Here is a 15,670-nt window from a genome sequence, read left to right on the forward strand (position 1 = left end):
TTGGCACCAATTGGTCATCTTGTGACCTTGCTACAAAACATCTCTTGTTTCTTACTGGCTCCCTATCAACATCTATATGTTCAGACATTGGTGTTGTTGTAGCACAATCTGACCCAGCTAAAAGGTTAAAGATTTTAAAAGAAAATTTCAACACGTGATTAAATTTGCAAAGTCTGATGGAAATTGTCGATTTTTGTTGACAAATCTGCAAAGGGAAGACATTCTAGATTTTCTAGAAAACATATTTTGATGGGAGCCATTTAAGAACAATCATCATAATTCTATAATTTTCTTTTGATGAAAATATTTTTGGCCAAAAATGGGTTTTTCAAAAACCCCAGTTGATGCTTGTAGTTTCTATATGGAGAGGCACATTAATTTGATTCAATAAAAAGGAGTCTTAAGGCCTAGTTCATGCCATGCATATGTCAATCAATTAAAATTACAGACCACCAAGAAGGAGTCTACCAAAGTGGGTTGAAAGTTACATTACACATTAATATCTTGGATAAGTGATGGTGTATATTCATGCCATTGATATCATTTCGGCAATTGAGTTTGATAAGAGTGATGAAAATTTGGCTTTAGGATATCATGGTGGCCATGTTGTACTTTTTGAAAGGATATATGGAAAAGATCCACATTCTCGAAGAGAGATAAAAAGGGGAGAAGGTCCAGTACCTAAACATCCTGAATATCGGTATAAGACAGAATTACAAATCCATGAGCCTAAGTTTGATTATATGAAGAGATTGGAGATAGTGGATAAAATAAATAAGATTAGGTGGTGTGCAACAGAAAATGGTGCCTTGTTTATCCTTTCTACAAATGATAAAACCATAAAAATATGGAAGGTTCAAAACAAGAAGATCATAAGAGTATGTGAAATGAATGCAAACCCTTCAACACACTTGGAAAATGGAAGTTTATTCAGAAATATTCCTAGGGAACCTCTAAGGACAATTCCTGCTTCTAATGGAATTCCTTCACTCTGATTTCCCATGGTAGCTACAAGTGAAATGACATGAGTGGTCAACTGTCATAGGGTGTATATTCATACTCATGATTATCACATAAACTCGTTTTCAATCATAGTGATTATGAAACTTACATATCGATAGAAGATATGAGAATAAATTTATGGAACTTGGAAATAAGTGATCAGTGGTTCAATATTGTTGATGTTAAGCTTGCCAACATGGAGGAACTTACAAAGGTTATAACGTCAGCAGAATTCCATCCTAGTCATTCCAACATCTTTGCTTATATCAGCTCAAAGGGCACTATTCGACTTATTGATATGTGACAATCAGCTCTATGTGATAGACATTCAAAATTATTTGAGGAGCATAAATCACATACACGGAAAATGCAAGCATCTCTAAACCATGAATTTCAAGCTTAATTTGGGAAAAAGGAGCAAAATTTTTAAAATACGCAATCTGGGTTTTTTGTATAATAGTCCCAATTGACTTCAATGTGGTAATTTTCCAAAAATTTATACCGGTTTAAGAGATTTTGCCAGTTCCTTAGGAAGATATATGCTCATCATTAGTAAAACATCTACAACAAATTAACTTGTGTTTCTAAATAAACTAGATGAATGACTCTCTCTCTCTCTCTCTCTCTCTCTCTCTATATATATATATATATATATATATATATATATATATATATATATATATATATATATATATCTGTGTGTGTGTGTGTGTGTATTTATGTACGTATGCATGTAATGAGTTGCCTTCCATGCTTGAGATGGTAAATTGAATTCAGTGGGAAATTAAAAAAATCACCATGTGAATGTCAACCTCTCAGCAATGTGTGGCACATGTCTCATTTTTATGCAGAAAATCAATGCTCTAAGAGAAGATTCTCGATTAGAATACTTCGAATTGCATAGATCTTGAAGAAACTTAATTGCTCAAGGAAATAAAAAACTCACATTATTCCATGTCCAAGTTAAAACAATCCCGCTGGCACAAAAGGCACAAAGTATAAAAATGGAGTGATCATGTAAGGCATTTTTCTAGAACCATCGTTCCCAGGATCTATGGTCATCATTTGCTCTGACAACACTGCTATCACTTTCTAGAAACTACCCAAGTTCCCCTGTAAGTTGTTTACGATTTTGTTTAGTGATGTGTTCAGAGGACAAAGCTTCGGTCCCACTTAAACCTCCTCTATGGTAAAGTCAATTACATGTTCGTGTTATTGAATTCATAGAGTTAAAAAGGGGCTCATTGATTATACAAAATATACACATTAAAAGAGCTAGCCCTTTTGTTTTATTTTGGATTTAAATATTATGAGACTTATTATATCATATTTTTGTAAAAATATTTTGAACAGTTGTATAATTGTTTCAAAAATAGTTTTATAACCAATTCTAGGATAGTTTGAGTAGGGGAGAGAATACAAAAGTAGAAATGAGACATGGCAAGGGTTCAGAAGGCAGAATCACCTATGACTGGGAACATAGACAAAATTCTCTCTAAAGTCTGAATATGATATTGCAGTTTGATTCCAGCGTTGGGAAGTTGCAGTGATTGTTTTTCTGTTGTGTTTCAGCCTTCAAATTTGTGTATTTTCATCTCTTGGACACTGTAAGATGCAGTTGGTGCTTTTGTTTAGCTTTTAATGAATTTACTTAATTTTACTCATTAAAATTAATATTGAAGCCCTTAATGAGGCCCTCCACATCCAAGAATATCATTCATATTTTTCTTCTTCATCCATCTTTCTTTCTATCGAGTTAAATCCCAAATTCTTAATTTCCCATCCCAAAGCTCTATCTCTTCTATTTTCTGCTATACACCTTTACCCTACAATTTTCATAGCCTCTCTGGCCATTCTGCTTTAGAAGGCTAGGTTTCTAGAAATAGAGGCTTTTTTTGCAACCCCTCATGGTCTGTCCTTCCTTCCATTGATCTTAACTATTTTTTAATCAATCTCAAGATGTCTCAGGAATGTTTTCCCCACAACTAGGAACTATCTCATGAGAATGAAAACATTTTTTGGCATCATTGCTGGGGAACAGAGAATGAACTTATTTTCCCTTGGGTATTAAGATTCTATTTCTTGATGTTCAAAAAGATTTAGATACCAATATTGGTTGTTTATTGTTCACCTAGTGACTTCACTGGAGAAGGAATATTGGTGGAAATAAAATGAGGAAGCAACAAATAAAAATAAGGTATCAAACATTGAGGTTTTTCAAGGAATCTCTATGTTTACTTATCAGTTCTATTCTCTATTCCCCTACACATTATGAAGATTATTTCTTGCCTTTTATTCAAAAAAGTTTATATGGCTCGTCAAGCACTTTCTTTGTTGAAAAAAGAAGACCTCCCTTCTTCATGTATCATTGATCTTGGGACATCTTTATCGCTTGAATTCGACACAAGAAATGATTGTTGCATTATAATCCTTGAAGAAAATCACCCGCAGTCTAAATATAAAGAAGTTGATTCATCATCTTTGGCAGCCGCCATTTTTCCTCACAATAAACCCTATTCTTTTCAGCTCAAAACTAAGGAAACCTTTAAACCCCTGAAGCTGCCCACAATTCTTCATCAATATCCTTTGAAAATATTCAAATTTTTGATAAATTAATGTGGAGAGGACGATGACGATACAACTAAAAAACATGTCTTAGAATTTGAGTACTTTTTGGACAAATTTCAAATTATTTATGAAGATTTGGCTCTGGGGTTGTTTTTTTCATTCACTAAAGCGCAAATCTTGGCAATGGTTCCAACAATTAGAGGCAAATTCAATCAATTCATGGCAAGGTTTTCAAGATATCTTTCTAAGGTATTGGGGTGAACACAAATCTCATGAGAAATATATTTTAGAATTTTACACTATGTATAGGGAGAGTGAAGAATCAGTCGTCAAATTTAATAGGAGGTTCCATAAGTTTTACTTCAACATGCCCCTACAAGTTCGCCCTCCTCAAGTTATTGCTATGGCATACTATTTAGCAGTTGCTCATCCTGATGTAGTATTTTATCTTAGAGAGGGATCCAAAACCCTGGATAAAATGTTTATTGATGCCCAAGAAATTAAATATAACCTCTTGGAAGCTTCCAGGTCAATATTTTCATCTTGATCCAGAAAAAGATGAGTAAGACAAGGAATTTAAACACCGATCGTTAGATTTGGATATAAATTCTTTTTCAAATTTTACAAATTGCGAGTCAAATTTTTCTGAGTTAAACAATTCACTTCAGCAAAATAATTTTACATCTGTAGTAGGTGATTTTCTCTTTCATGAGATAATGGACGGTTTTGACATGATGTTTCTTGAGGATGATATTTCTCAAATTGGTGGCTTATGCACACATTATAAAAAACACTTTGTTGAGAGTAGTGAAAATTTCATATTTCTTGGAAAAAGATTGTCACATCGGCAATTTGTTGAACAAGAACACATCTCATCTTCTTCAAATTTTTATTTTCAAATTAATTGTGTTTCTGTGGAAGTGTGAAAAAATGAACAAGGAATTGTGAAAAAATATTTCTGAAGTAAAAGACTTTTTATTGTGTGAAGAAATTTGTTGTTATACAACCCCAAATTGAGGAGCCAAATAGTGAAGGTGGCTGCCCTGTTCAATAAGATACATGTCTGCAAGCTTTGCAAGAAAAGGAGGCAGCTGAAAGTTTTTTCTCATTGGTTCTATGATCCAGTAGCTAATTATATGGAAGCCTTCTTTTCTGTGGTATGTATCAAAATTTATGTCTCAATATTTTATGTGGTGCATGTTGGCTTTTATTTTCAGTTTTCAGTAGAATGGAAGCATTAGGTTCAGCACCCAAATCCTAACCTGGTACCATTGGATGGTAAATTCTACCTGAAGAAACCTAGCCATGTATGTAGTAGGACCTGTATATAAATAAGCTTAGGAGTTGAGCATTTTATTTTCGGATCACATTTCTGTAGTTCAATTTTAGTTGATGAATAAGGGTGGCAGTCCTAGTTGGAAACAATTTTGGAGAGGTTTCAGATTTCAAGGTTTTCAAAATTTTAGAATCCATACCCAAATAAGGCCATTGATCTATGGTTCTCAGTGTTTGCAGGAAAAGCACTGTCTTGAGTTGGAGCCAAATGTTGAAGCATAATATGGCCCATCTAAAAGGTTAAATATTTTAAAAGAAAATTTTAGCACAAGATTAAATTTTCAAAGTGTGATGGCAATTGTCGATATTTGTTGAGAACTTTGCAAAGGGAAGACATTCTAGATTTTTCTAGAAAACATATATTCATGGAGTCCTTTAATAACTGTCATCATGTTTCTATAATTTTATTTTGATGAAAATGATTTTTGGCCAAAAATAGGTTTTTCATAAACCCTAATTGCCACTCTTAGTTTCTATATGGGGAGGTTCTTTATTTTAACTAAATAAAAAGGAGGATTAAGGTCTAGTTCATGCCATGCATATGGCCATCAATTAGATTTATAGACCAACAAGAAGAAGGAGTCCACCAAAGTGGGTTGAAAGTTACATTACACATTAATATCTTGGGGAAGTGATGGTGTATATTCATGCCATTGATATCATTTCGGCAATTGAGTTTGATAAGATTGATGAGCATTTGGCTATAGGATATTGTGGTGGTCATGTTGTACTTTTTGAAAGGATAGATGGAAAATATGCACATTCTTAAAGAGAGCTCGAAAGAGTAGAAGGTCAAAGACCTAAACATCCTAAATATTGGTATAAGACAGACTTTCAAAGCCATGAGCCTGAGTTTGATTATCTCAAGATCTTGGAGATAGAGAAGAAAATAAATAATATCGGGTGGTGTGCAGCAACAAATGGTGCCTTATTTATCCTTTCTAAAAATGATAAAACCATAAAAATATGGAATGCTAAGGACAAGAAGATAAAAAAGGTATGTGAAATGAATGCAGGCCTTTCAACATGCTTGGAAAATGGAATTTTAGTTAGAAATATTCCTAGAGAAAATCCAAGGACAATTCCTGCTTCTAATGGCATTCCTTCACTCTAATTTGCCATGGTACCTATTAGTGAAATGACACCCATGGTGTTATATACCTAGGGGGGATAATATGGGGTACCAAGGGAGGTACCCAAGGTAATAATGTAATAATGGGATGGGCCATAGTAATAAATAAGGTGGTTAACCCATGTCATGTAAGGGACCACAAGTAGTTAATAATAATGTAATGGGCCCATGGTATTAGTTGATGGTATGAGGGAACCATGATAATGATGCATGGTATTGTATGTATGAGGCCTATATAAAGGCTATAGACTCCACATGGAGAGATATGAAGAGAAGTATTCTTGTATGAACATGCATATGGCTTGTGGAGTGTTCTCCTTCCTTAAGGAGTGAATGTATGGTGTTGCCCTACCATAAGGGTTTTGATCAATAAAGTGAAGCATTTCTATCTATTTTGATCTTGTTATTCTTGGGTTATTTCTATTCTCATATATCTTTTGGATCAGATCTACAACAAGTGGTATCAGAGCTATTTCATATCAGATCTATAATATTTCTAGGTTAGATCTACAACACATGGAAAAATATCATAGGGTGTACACTCATACAAATGATTATCACATAAACTCGTTTTCAATCAATAGAGATGATGAAACGTACATATCAGAAAACGATCTAAGAATAAATTTATGGAACTTGGAAATAAGTTATCAATGCTTCGATATTTTTGGTGTTAAGCCTGCCAACATGGAAGAACTTATAGAGGTTATAATGTCAGTAAAATTCCATCCTAGTCATTGCAATATCTTTGCTTATAGCAACTCAAAGGACACTATTTGACTTATTGATATGCGGAAATCAGATCTATGCGATAGACATTCAAAACTATTTGAGGAGTAGAAATCACATACGTAGAAAACACAGGAATCTCGAGACCATGAATTTCAGGCTCAATTTCAGGAAAACAGAGAAAAATTTTAAAAATCCGCAATCCGATTTTTTTGTAGAATACCCCCAATTGACTTCAGTATGGGAATTTTTGAAAAAAATGGATTGGTTTAAGAGATATCGCTAGTTCCTCGTGAAGCTGTATGTCTAGCATTGGTAAAACATTTGCAACAAATTAACTTTTGTTTCAAATTATGCATAATCCAAAATACCCAAAATATGTAGAGTCAAAATATTTAAATTAAATCCTAATATATTTTCATCCATGGATAAGTTAAATGCAAGAATTGTATATGTGTTTAGTACACAAATTCATATTGTATTGTAACATATTTGAGGATTATCTATTTGACTCATATCATGCCCATATAGAAAGCAACCATAAATGTACTACCATACAAGAGCATTGGTGACCCCTGATATTGCACCGAGAATGTTGCAACTCCCAAGGGATCCTCAACTCAAATTATTAACTTGGGGTTCATACAAACTTCGAGGTGACAATTCTATATGCATAGAATATATGATTCTAATCATGGCACCCTTAGTTATGGCATCAGATCAAAAAGTGCTTAAAGACCCTTCCTTCTACTAAATTAGAATGAAATATTGATAAAAAGATATTGGAAATTGCTTCTAAGTATGAAAATATAAAGTCCATTGAATCAACCTGTAAAACCCTAATTAGTCATTCATGAAAAGATAAAGGCTAACCTACTTACATAAATGAAGTTGTGTTATCTTGCATAATTCATCAAATTACCTCATCTACTTGCAAAAAAGAAACTAATCTATCTTGCATAATTAATCAAACTACAAATCATAATAACAAGTACCATCTACCTAGTTCATACTTGCTCATAAATCAATAACCTACTTGCATGATAAAGAAACTAGCTCTACTATGTTTTAGCAATGAGGACAAGAAAGGTTTGGGGTGTACTAATATCTTTCCCTTATCATATTATCACAGTTGGAGCTCATTCTGCATCTATGTTAAGTCAAAGTTGTAGTGTGGGTTGAAACCGACGAAGAAAAAGCTGTTACAGGCTTTCTATAGGCGATTTCTATAAGATGCCTGTAATACTACAAGACGGAATATGAGTGGTTTTTTAAGGTGAAAATGTTTGCTTGAGGGTATGGAGAGGTGAATAGCAATTTACGCAAATGAAAGGATGTTGGTTTGATCCCCTAGCCAATCTTAAGACCTCTCGGGGGCCTATCTTGCACTAGGATGAGTTCTCTCAGTGACCTAGATAGAATACGTTACAAAACAGGGTTTTCTTGGGATGGAGGTGGAAGGAGAAGGTGAAAGGGCTCAGGATGGAAGTGATGAAGGTTCCCTTCCCTACAGATCAATCAACCCTACAATCAATCACATGCATGCATCCATTTATCATTTACAAAATGAAATAACTGATGATGGAAAATATGAGTTGAATTTAAATCACATCTAATTCATGCAAACCACTTATATAATCACTGAACTAACTTCTAAACTACATAAATAAAATATAAAATACGACAACTAACACTAATCTGCTTCCAAGAAAGCATAAACCAAATATTTTTGGGCTATGGTTATGAATCCTTTCATTCGTTTTCCCACAAGAGAGGTGATGTAGAGGCTGCAAACACAAGATTTTATAGGTTAACTCCTACTAAAATGCAAGATCTTGGAAAATCAAAGTAATTATATTAGGGTTTGATTCTCATTTCTTGATAATTACTTGCGATTTTTTTTTCTTCTTTTACTTCTTTATTATCTTACCTTTCATCAAGAAATTACCATATTATGTGTGTATTAACATCACAAAACAAGAGACACGAGATAGGAACATGCCAGGGAAAAACACCCCCTCGAGTGGAAAACACAGTAAATATAATTCTTCCTTTAAATAGTATTCTTTGAGACCCTTCACCCTAGACCAAGAACAGAGTTTCCCTCCACACGAAGTCAACCTCCTAGATCTTCAACTCCTTCTAGCAACTTCGACTAGGAAGCAACTTTTGGCAATAAGTAGCTTCCAACAACAATGAAATCTTAGGTGACTTTGATCTCCCAATCCAGACCACGAAACGGAGACAGAGAGGCACCAAAATCTCAATTTTCTTCCTCTCTATAGACTTCTCCAAACTCTCACTTCTTTCGACCTCCTAGTAGCAGAATTCAGACTTCTCCAACTCTTCTTGAGATATCGAACTTGCTTAAGAGTTGATGCTACAAATGACTTCAATGTCCTTGTATATATAGGCTGCTTGTTGGTCAATTAAGGGTCCTTAGGCTGGGTTGATGTGGAGGATAGATAATTCATATTTGATTCAATAGAAAACCTTTTTACATAATTCGAAAGCCCAAGAAGGGTCTCCTTGAATGTACAATGACTCTATAAACTCAATATTAATCCTAGGAGTTCAAAATGGGGAATTTGACTAATATAATGATGACCCAAGCATAAAACCCATTCTTTAATAATTCATTGTTACAATAATAAAAATTATTTTGTTTATTCTTTTTTACAAGTACATTAATTAATATAGAACATAGTTACATTTCCTAACACTCCATATTAACTAGGGAGGTTTTTATAATGTACAAATAAAATGGAAGATCTCAAAGTATATGCACCATGAAGAACTTTAAGGCACCACAATGCCATGGAATAAATTCCTAGCCAAGGAAACCTATCCAACCAATCACTCTATAATTTAGGCACCACAATGCCATGAATAGATTCCTCACTAGGGAAATCTATCCAAGTCGGACTAAGGTGGACTCAAGATTTCATCCCATCTAGGTACCATCAGTCTTACTTGATAATCACCAAAGTAAACATACAGGTGTGTATCCAATACAGAGCTCAATAAACGAAACCACCTTTTCAAATTTGGGACTTAGACATCAATACAAAGTTCCAGCCGGATGTCTCCCTGGGAAATGCTTCACTCGCAAAGCCTAAAAAAATCTGTTCGACTTTCTTATCATCAATACAATCAACAGTATCTACCAAACCAAGAAGGTTTGTTATATATTCAAACTTCTTATTAGGAAGAGCCTTTGTGAGTATTTTTGCTAACTGTAACATATTATTGATATGGTCCATTTTTGAATGAAACACAGGATCTCTAGACATCTTGATACAATTTTGATTTTCACAATTAATCACAGTAGGACCTAGACACTTCTCCAACAAATCTGTCAGAAAATTCCTTAACCAAACAACCCCTTTTCCTAATTCACATGAAGCCACATATTCTGCCTCGACACTACTAGATGCAATCGGATATTTCTTCCTACTCATCCATGAGATCATAGTAGCTCCCAGACTAAGGGGTCCTCTAGTAGTTCTCCTTCCATCGCTCTCACTACCACCCCAATCAGAGTATGTGAAGCCAATTAGCTTTACTTCCTTACTATAATTCTTTAGGTAGTGATGTATAGTGCCATGAATATATCTCAATATATGTTTGGCATCTATCCAATGATCATGACCAGGCTCCAACTGAAACTGACTAAGAATGTTCACTGCAAAACACATATCTAGCCTAGCATTTGCCAAATACATCAGGGAACCCACCAACTATCGATATGAGGTAGGATCGACGGACTAGAGTTAGATCCCCTTAACTTCTTGAGGTTGGTGATCATAGGAGTAGTCGTCGACTTGGAATCCATCATCCAAAATTTCTGCAATAACTAGATGATGCACTTTCCTTGCCCTATGTATATTTCCCTAGGTCTCTGCCATACTTCTAGACCTAGGTAATAGTGCATCAATCCTAGATCCTTCATTTCAAATTCAATTGCCAACATCTTCTTGCATTCTTGCATTCTTTCATTCTTTCATTCTTCAATTCTTCTCTCTACCCCTATGATGAATAGATCATCCGCATATAGTAGAATAATGAAAGGCTCATTATTCATGACCTTGATGTAAAGATTTAGATTAGTAAAAATCTTCTCAAACCCAATTCTAACTAGATATGCATCCATCCTTGCATACCATACCCTAGATTCTTAATTCAAACCATATAGGGCCTTCTTAACTCTGATGAGAGTCCATGCAATTCACTTCAAATCCCTCGGGTTGTTCGACGTACACTTCCTCATCAGTGGTCCCATTCAGAAATGCAGTGTTAACCATCAATTTGATGGATATTCCACCCCATTGTACCAGCCAATGAAACTAATGATCTAATGGTAGTGTACCTTGATATAAGTGAAAAGGTTTCTTCATAGTCAATGTCTTCATTTTGAGAGAAACCCCTTACAATGAATCTTTCTTTTTACTTGTCTATACTTCCATCAACAACATGTTTGATCTTATAGATCCACTTCGATGTGACAATCAATTTGTCATAACGTCTAGGAATGATCTCCCAAACTCCATTCTTCATGATGGATTGATATTCTTCCTACATAGATTTCTTCCAAACCTATTCATGCTTAGCTTCCTTGAATGTAGATGGTTCACCTTCAATTAACTTTGTCATATATGTAACATAGCAAGAATGACTCTTTGGTTTCTTACTTTCCCTAAGGAACTTTTCACAGCTTCATGTCGTTCAACATATTATAATGTAGGTTTAACCAATTTGGCCTCTTCCTTGTTTTTGGGAAAACAAATGATTGAATGGGCTCACTTGGTCCTTCTTATTCGACATTTGTAGTATATTTTTCATGATTAACTTCTTCTTCTTGAAATACGAGAACTTCTTCATCATCAAAATCAATAGGAATGTCTTTTGATATCATGTATTCTTGATTTTCATTGAATATGACATCCTAGATTACTTCAATATGTCTTCCTTCCTTTATGTAGATTCTATATTCTTTTGAGGAAAGACTATAACCGACGAATATTCCCTTGATACATGTCGAGTCCAACTTCTTTCGCTTGCCTTTTGGAACATGGATATATGCCAGACTTCCAAATATTCGGAGGTGACCCACTCTCAACTTCTTCCCTATGAATACTTATTCAAATGTAGTATTATCAAGACTCTTATGAGGACTTCTATTTTGAATATATACGATAGTCATCGTTGCTTCTCCCCATAAGAACTTTGGTAGATATTGATTAAGGAGAATAGTTTGAATGCCCTCTTCAATTGACCTATTCTTCCTTTCAACTAATCCATTTTGTTAGGGATAGTAGGGAATAATGAGCTCCCTCTTAATACCTTCTTCCTTACAATATGCAATCAACCCTTTACAAGGGTATTCCCCAGCATTTTCAAACCTCAAAGTTTTTATCTACTTTTCGGTTAGGGTTTCAACTTCAGTCCTAAACTCGAACTTGTCAAATACATCATCTTTAGTTTCGAGTAGGTATAGCCATGTCTTCCTAGAATGGTCATCAATTCATTTCACATAGTGAATATGAACTCCAATTGATTTGTCAAACATGGGCCCACACACATCGAAATGTATGAGGTCTAATATCTCTTTAGACATAGTTTCACTATTATGAAATGGCTTTCTAGTATGTTTCCCCAAAGAGAATCCCTTGTACAATCCTTCATGATCTAACTTCATATTAGGAATACTATGAACTAGTTAACTAAAAGTAGGGATGACATTTTAGTGTAGATGACCATACCTCCTATTCCATAGCTCAATTAGACTTATTTCCATATGAACCAAGGCTTGAGGAGGTGGTGTAATGACTCAAGAACGTCTTCCTTCACAAACTCCAATAACCCTAGATTTATCAATGCTAGATTACTTTCCCCAACCCAATAGTTTTCCATCAAGAAAAGAAACTCTTTTCCCTTTATCTTCTAAACAAGAAATAGAAACTAAAGTATTTTTCAAACCTATAACATAGAGAATGTTATTGAGATGCATCTTTGATCCATTATCTAGCTTCAACACTGTTGATCCCAGGCCTCTAACAACATAAATTTTGTTGTAACATAATTCCACTGCATGAGAGGATGGCTCCTTTGATAATGTACGAAGTTGCTTACTTTCACCTGTCATGTGTCTCGACACTCCACTATCAATAATCCATGCATTGTCATCAGTAAGAGAACATGTAAGGGAAGCAAAGAATCCTCGACTCTTAACCTTGTTGAAAAAGTAGTAGATGACCTTCTTGATCCATCTTACAGTAGTGTTTCAACCCATTATTATGTAGTTCACCATAGAGAGAGAATGGATGCCAACAAAGTGATCTTCGACTCTTCTTGACCTTAGCTATGATACCATGTTGGAAAATCAAAGTAATTGTATTAGGGTTTGGTTCTCCTTTCTCGATAATTACTTGTGAGTGTGTTGGATTCTTTTACTTATTTATTATCTTATCTTTTGTTAAGGAATTACCATATTATGTGTGTATGATTCTCACAAAATAAGAGACACAAGCTATAGGCACGTGCCAGGGAAAAACTACTCCTCGAGGGGAAAACCCCATCAAGATAATTATTACTTTCAATGGTATTCTTTGAGACTCTTCACCCTATACCAAGACTAGACTTTCCCTCCACACCAAGTCAGCCTCCCAGGTCTTCAACCCCTTCCAACAACTTTAAATATGCAACAGCTTCTGGCAATAGGCAACCTCTGCAAACAATGAAATCTTAGGAGACTTCAATCTCCCAATCCAGACCATGAAACAAAGAGAGAGAGGCACCAAAATATGAATTTTCTTCCTCACTATAGACTTCCCCAAACTTGCACTTATTTTGACCTCCCGGTAGCAGACTCCACACTTCTCCAACTCTTCTTGAGATATGAACTTGCTTGAGAGTTGATGCTACAGATGACTTCAACCTCATTTTATATAAAGGCTTCTTGTGGGTCGAATAAGGGTCCTTAAGCCAACTTGATCTCTGTTAGGCTGACTTGATGTGGAGGGTACATAATTCATATTTGACTCAATACAAAACCTTTTCACATGATTCAAAATCCCATGAAGGGTCTCTTTGAATGTACAATGACTTTGTAAACTCAATATTAATCCTAGGAGTCCACAATGGAGACATTGACTAATATAATGATGACCCAAGCATGAAAGCCATGCTTTAGTAAGTCATTGTTATGATAGTAAAAATTCCTTTCTTTATTATTTTGACAAGTACATTACATAATGACTTAAGTACATTAATGAAGACCAAACATAGTTACATTTTCTAATGTAAGGAACTATGAAATACTTGGAATCAAGAAGAAACATAAGTACAAGAAGAGGTACCAAATCCTTTGGGTTGGGACCAAACCCAAGGTTCTAAGCCCTTTGAAAGTAACTAAGATGCAACTTAAAATCTAGCTTCTCATTATCAAAAAGTGTAAGTCTAATACATCACCTAAAATTTGAAAATAATAATGTTAATGCTTCGAGCTCAATAGCTACATGTAGTTGAACAAAAAATTGAAATCCTAATGAGATGTTCCTCTAGTTTATTTATACAAAAGGGCAGTTGAAGCATCTCCCTTGAAAATAGGAATGGTTCCCTCCATATCGAAAATGGTGGATCTTTTCCTCCCTAATCTTCACTAGGACTAGGGGTCACCTGGCTACCAATGAAATAGAACTAGTGAGAGAGGATATGATGATCCAAAACCGATTTTAGGGATTTAAGCAGGTGGGCAAACCCCCTTGATTCTCTCGTAGTTGTTTGTGTTGAGACCTTGCATAATAATAGCATAAACAATGCCTCATTTTGCTGCAATTAAACCACATTAGGCCACACACTATGACAAAAAAAATTACTCCTCTTACTAAGCATAATATAATGAAAAATGTGAATTAATGCAAGATAATGGTATTTCTAAGGCCGGAGGATGGCATATTAGTCTTCAAAATGTACTCATTGATGGGACTCATCAAGCATCACACTCCAGATCAACATCCAAGAGAATGTCAATAAATAATTCATACCCCATCTCCAGGGAACCTGGATAACCTTAACAAAGAAACTAGGCATCACCACCTGGATTCAATCATGAAATCATCTTGTTGCCCAAAGTTCCTGCATCATAGAATCAACTAGCGGATAGCTAGTCCTACCTTGCCCACAAGTTTTAAAGTAATCCTTATAAACCCTCCATGGGAAATAATTAAGATGTAAAAGAATTGGCCTCTCATGGATGGAAGGAAAATTAAAACTCAAATAAATTCAATATTCCCAAAGACCATTTGACTTCAGAAACATATTCACACTTTGTTCTCCTCAAGTATTTCCATCATTATCCCATAAAACTTGTCTACAGTGAATAAGGTGGAATACATTTCTAACACTCAACTCCCCAAAATTAAAATGAGTTAAAAAAAAGAATTTGTTGTTGTGTCGTCTTTCTGATAGTTTATTTCATGGTCAAGAAAAGGTCCATTGATATATCTAGTTAGAGCCTTGTCAACACTGTTCTAACCAGCTAGCCTTTCTCTTGCCAAAAGTTCATTGTTGGCCTTTTCAGATTTATCCTCTAGGTTTAGATCATCTAATGGGTAGTTATATAGTTCACCTGAATATAAACGACCATGCATTTAATAAGCATATCAATAAGAAACTAACACAAGTATAGCTAGAAATGTTAAAAAGTAGGCAACTATGCAGCACAATCTTTAGTGTTTCAAACCCTTGGTATTTGTAATATATGATATGTTAGTAATCAACCATCATTGTTTATTGTTATGTTATGCATCACTATTTTTTCATTATGTTTAACTTGAGTTTAAGTGCAAAACAGTGGTTATAGGGTGCAACTAGATGACCATAATGGTGGGCCCAAGCTTATAT

At 34.8% G+C, this 15,670-nt stretch overlaps 3 pseudogenes; 2 read left to right on the forward strand and 1 right to left on the reverse strand.

The window, feature by feature from the left end:
- Nucleotides 1-515: 515 nt before the first annotated feature.
- LOC149145455 (serine/threonine protein phosphatase 2A 55 kDa regulatory subunit B beta isoform pseudogene) lies at nucleotides 516-1,405 on the forward strand (annotated as a pseudogene).
- A 4,134-nt stretch (nucleotides 1,406-5,539) lies between these two features.
- On the forward strand, nucleotides 5,540-6,877 carry LOC149145456 (serine/threonine protein phosphatase 2A 55 kDa regulatory subunit B alpha isoform pseudogene; annotated as a pseudogene).
- Nucleotides 6,878-7,237: 360 nt separating this feature from the next.
- Nucleotides 7,238-15,417, reverse strand: LOC149145457 (cryptochrome-1 pseudogene; annotated as a pseudogene).
- Nucleotides 15,418-15,670: the final 253 nt, after the last annotated feature.

Source organism: Pinus tabuliformis, chromosome X (genome assembly GCF_031772625.1).
Source record: "Pinus tabuliformis cultivar Carrire ecotype Pingquan chromosome X, CPIR1, whole genome shotgun sequence".
Taxonomy (NCBI): Eukaryota; Viridiplantae; Streptophyta; class Pinopsida; order Pinales; family Pinaceae; genus Pinus; species Pinus tabuliformis.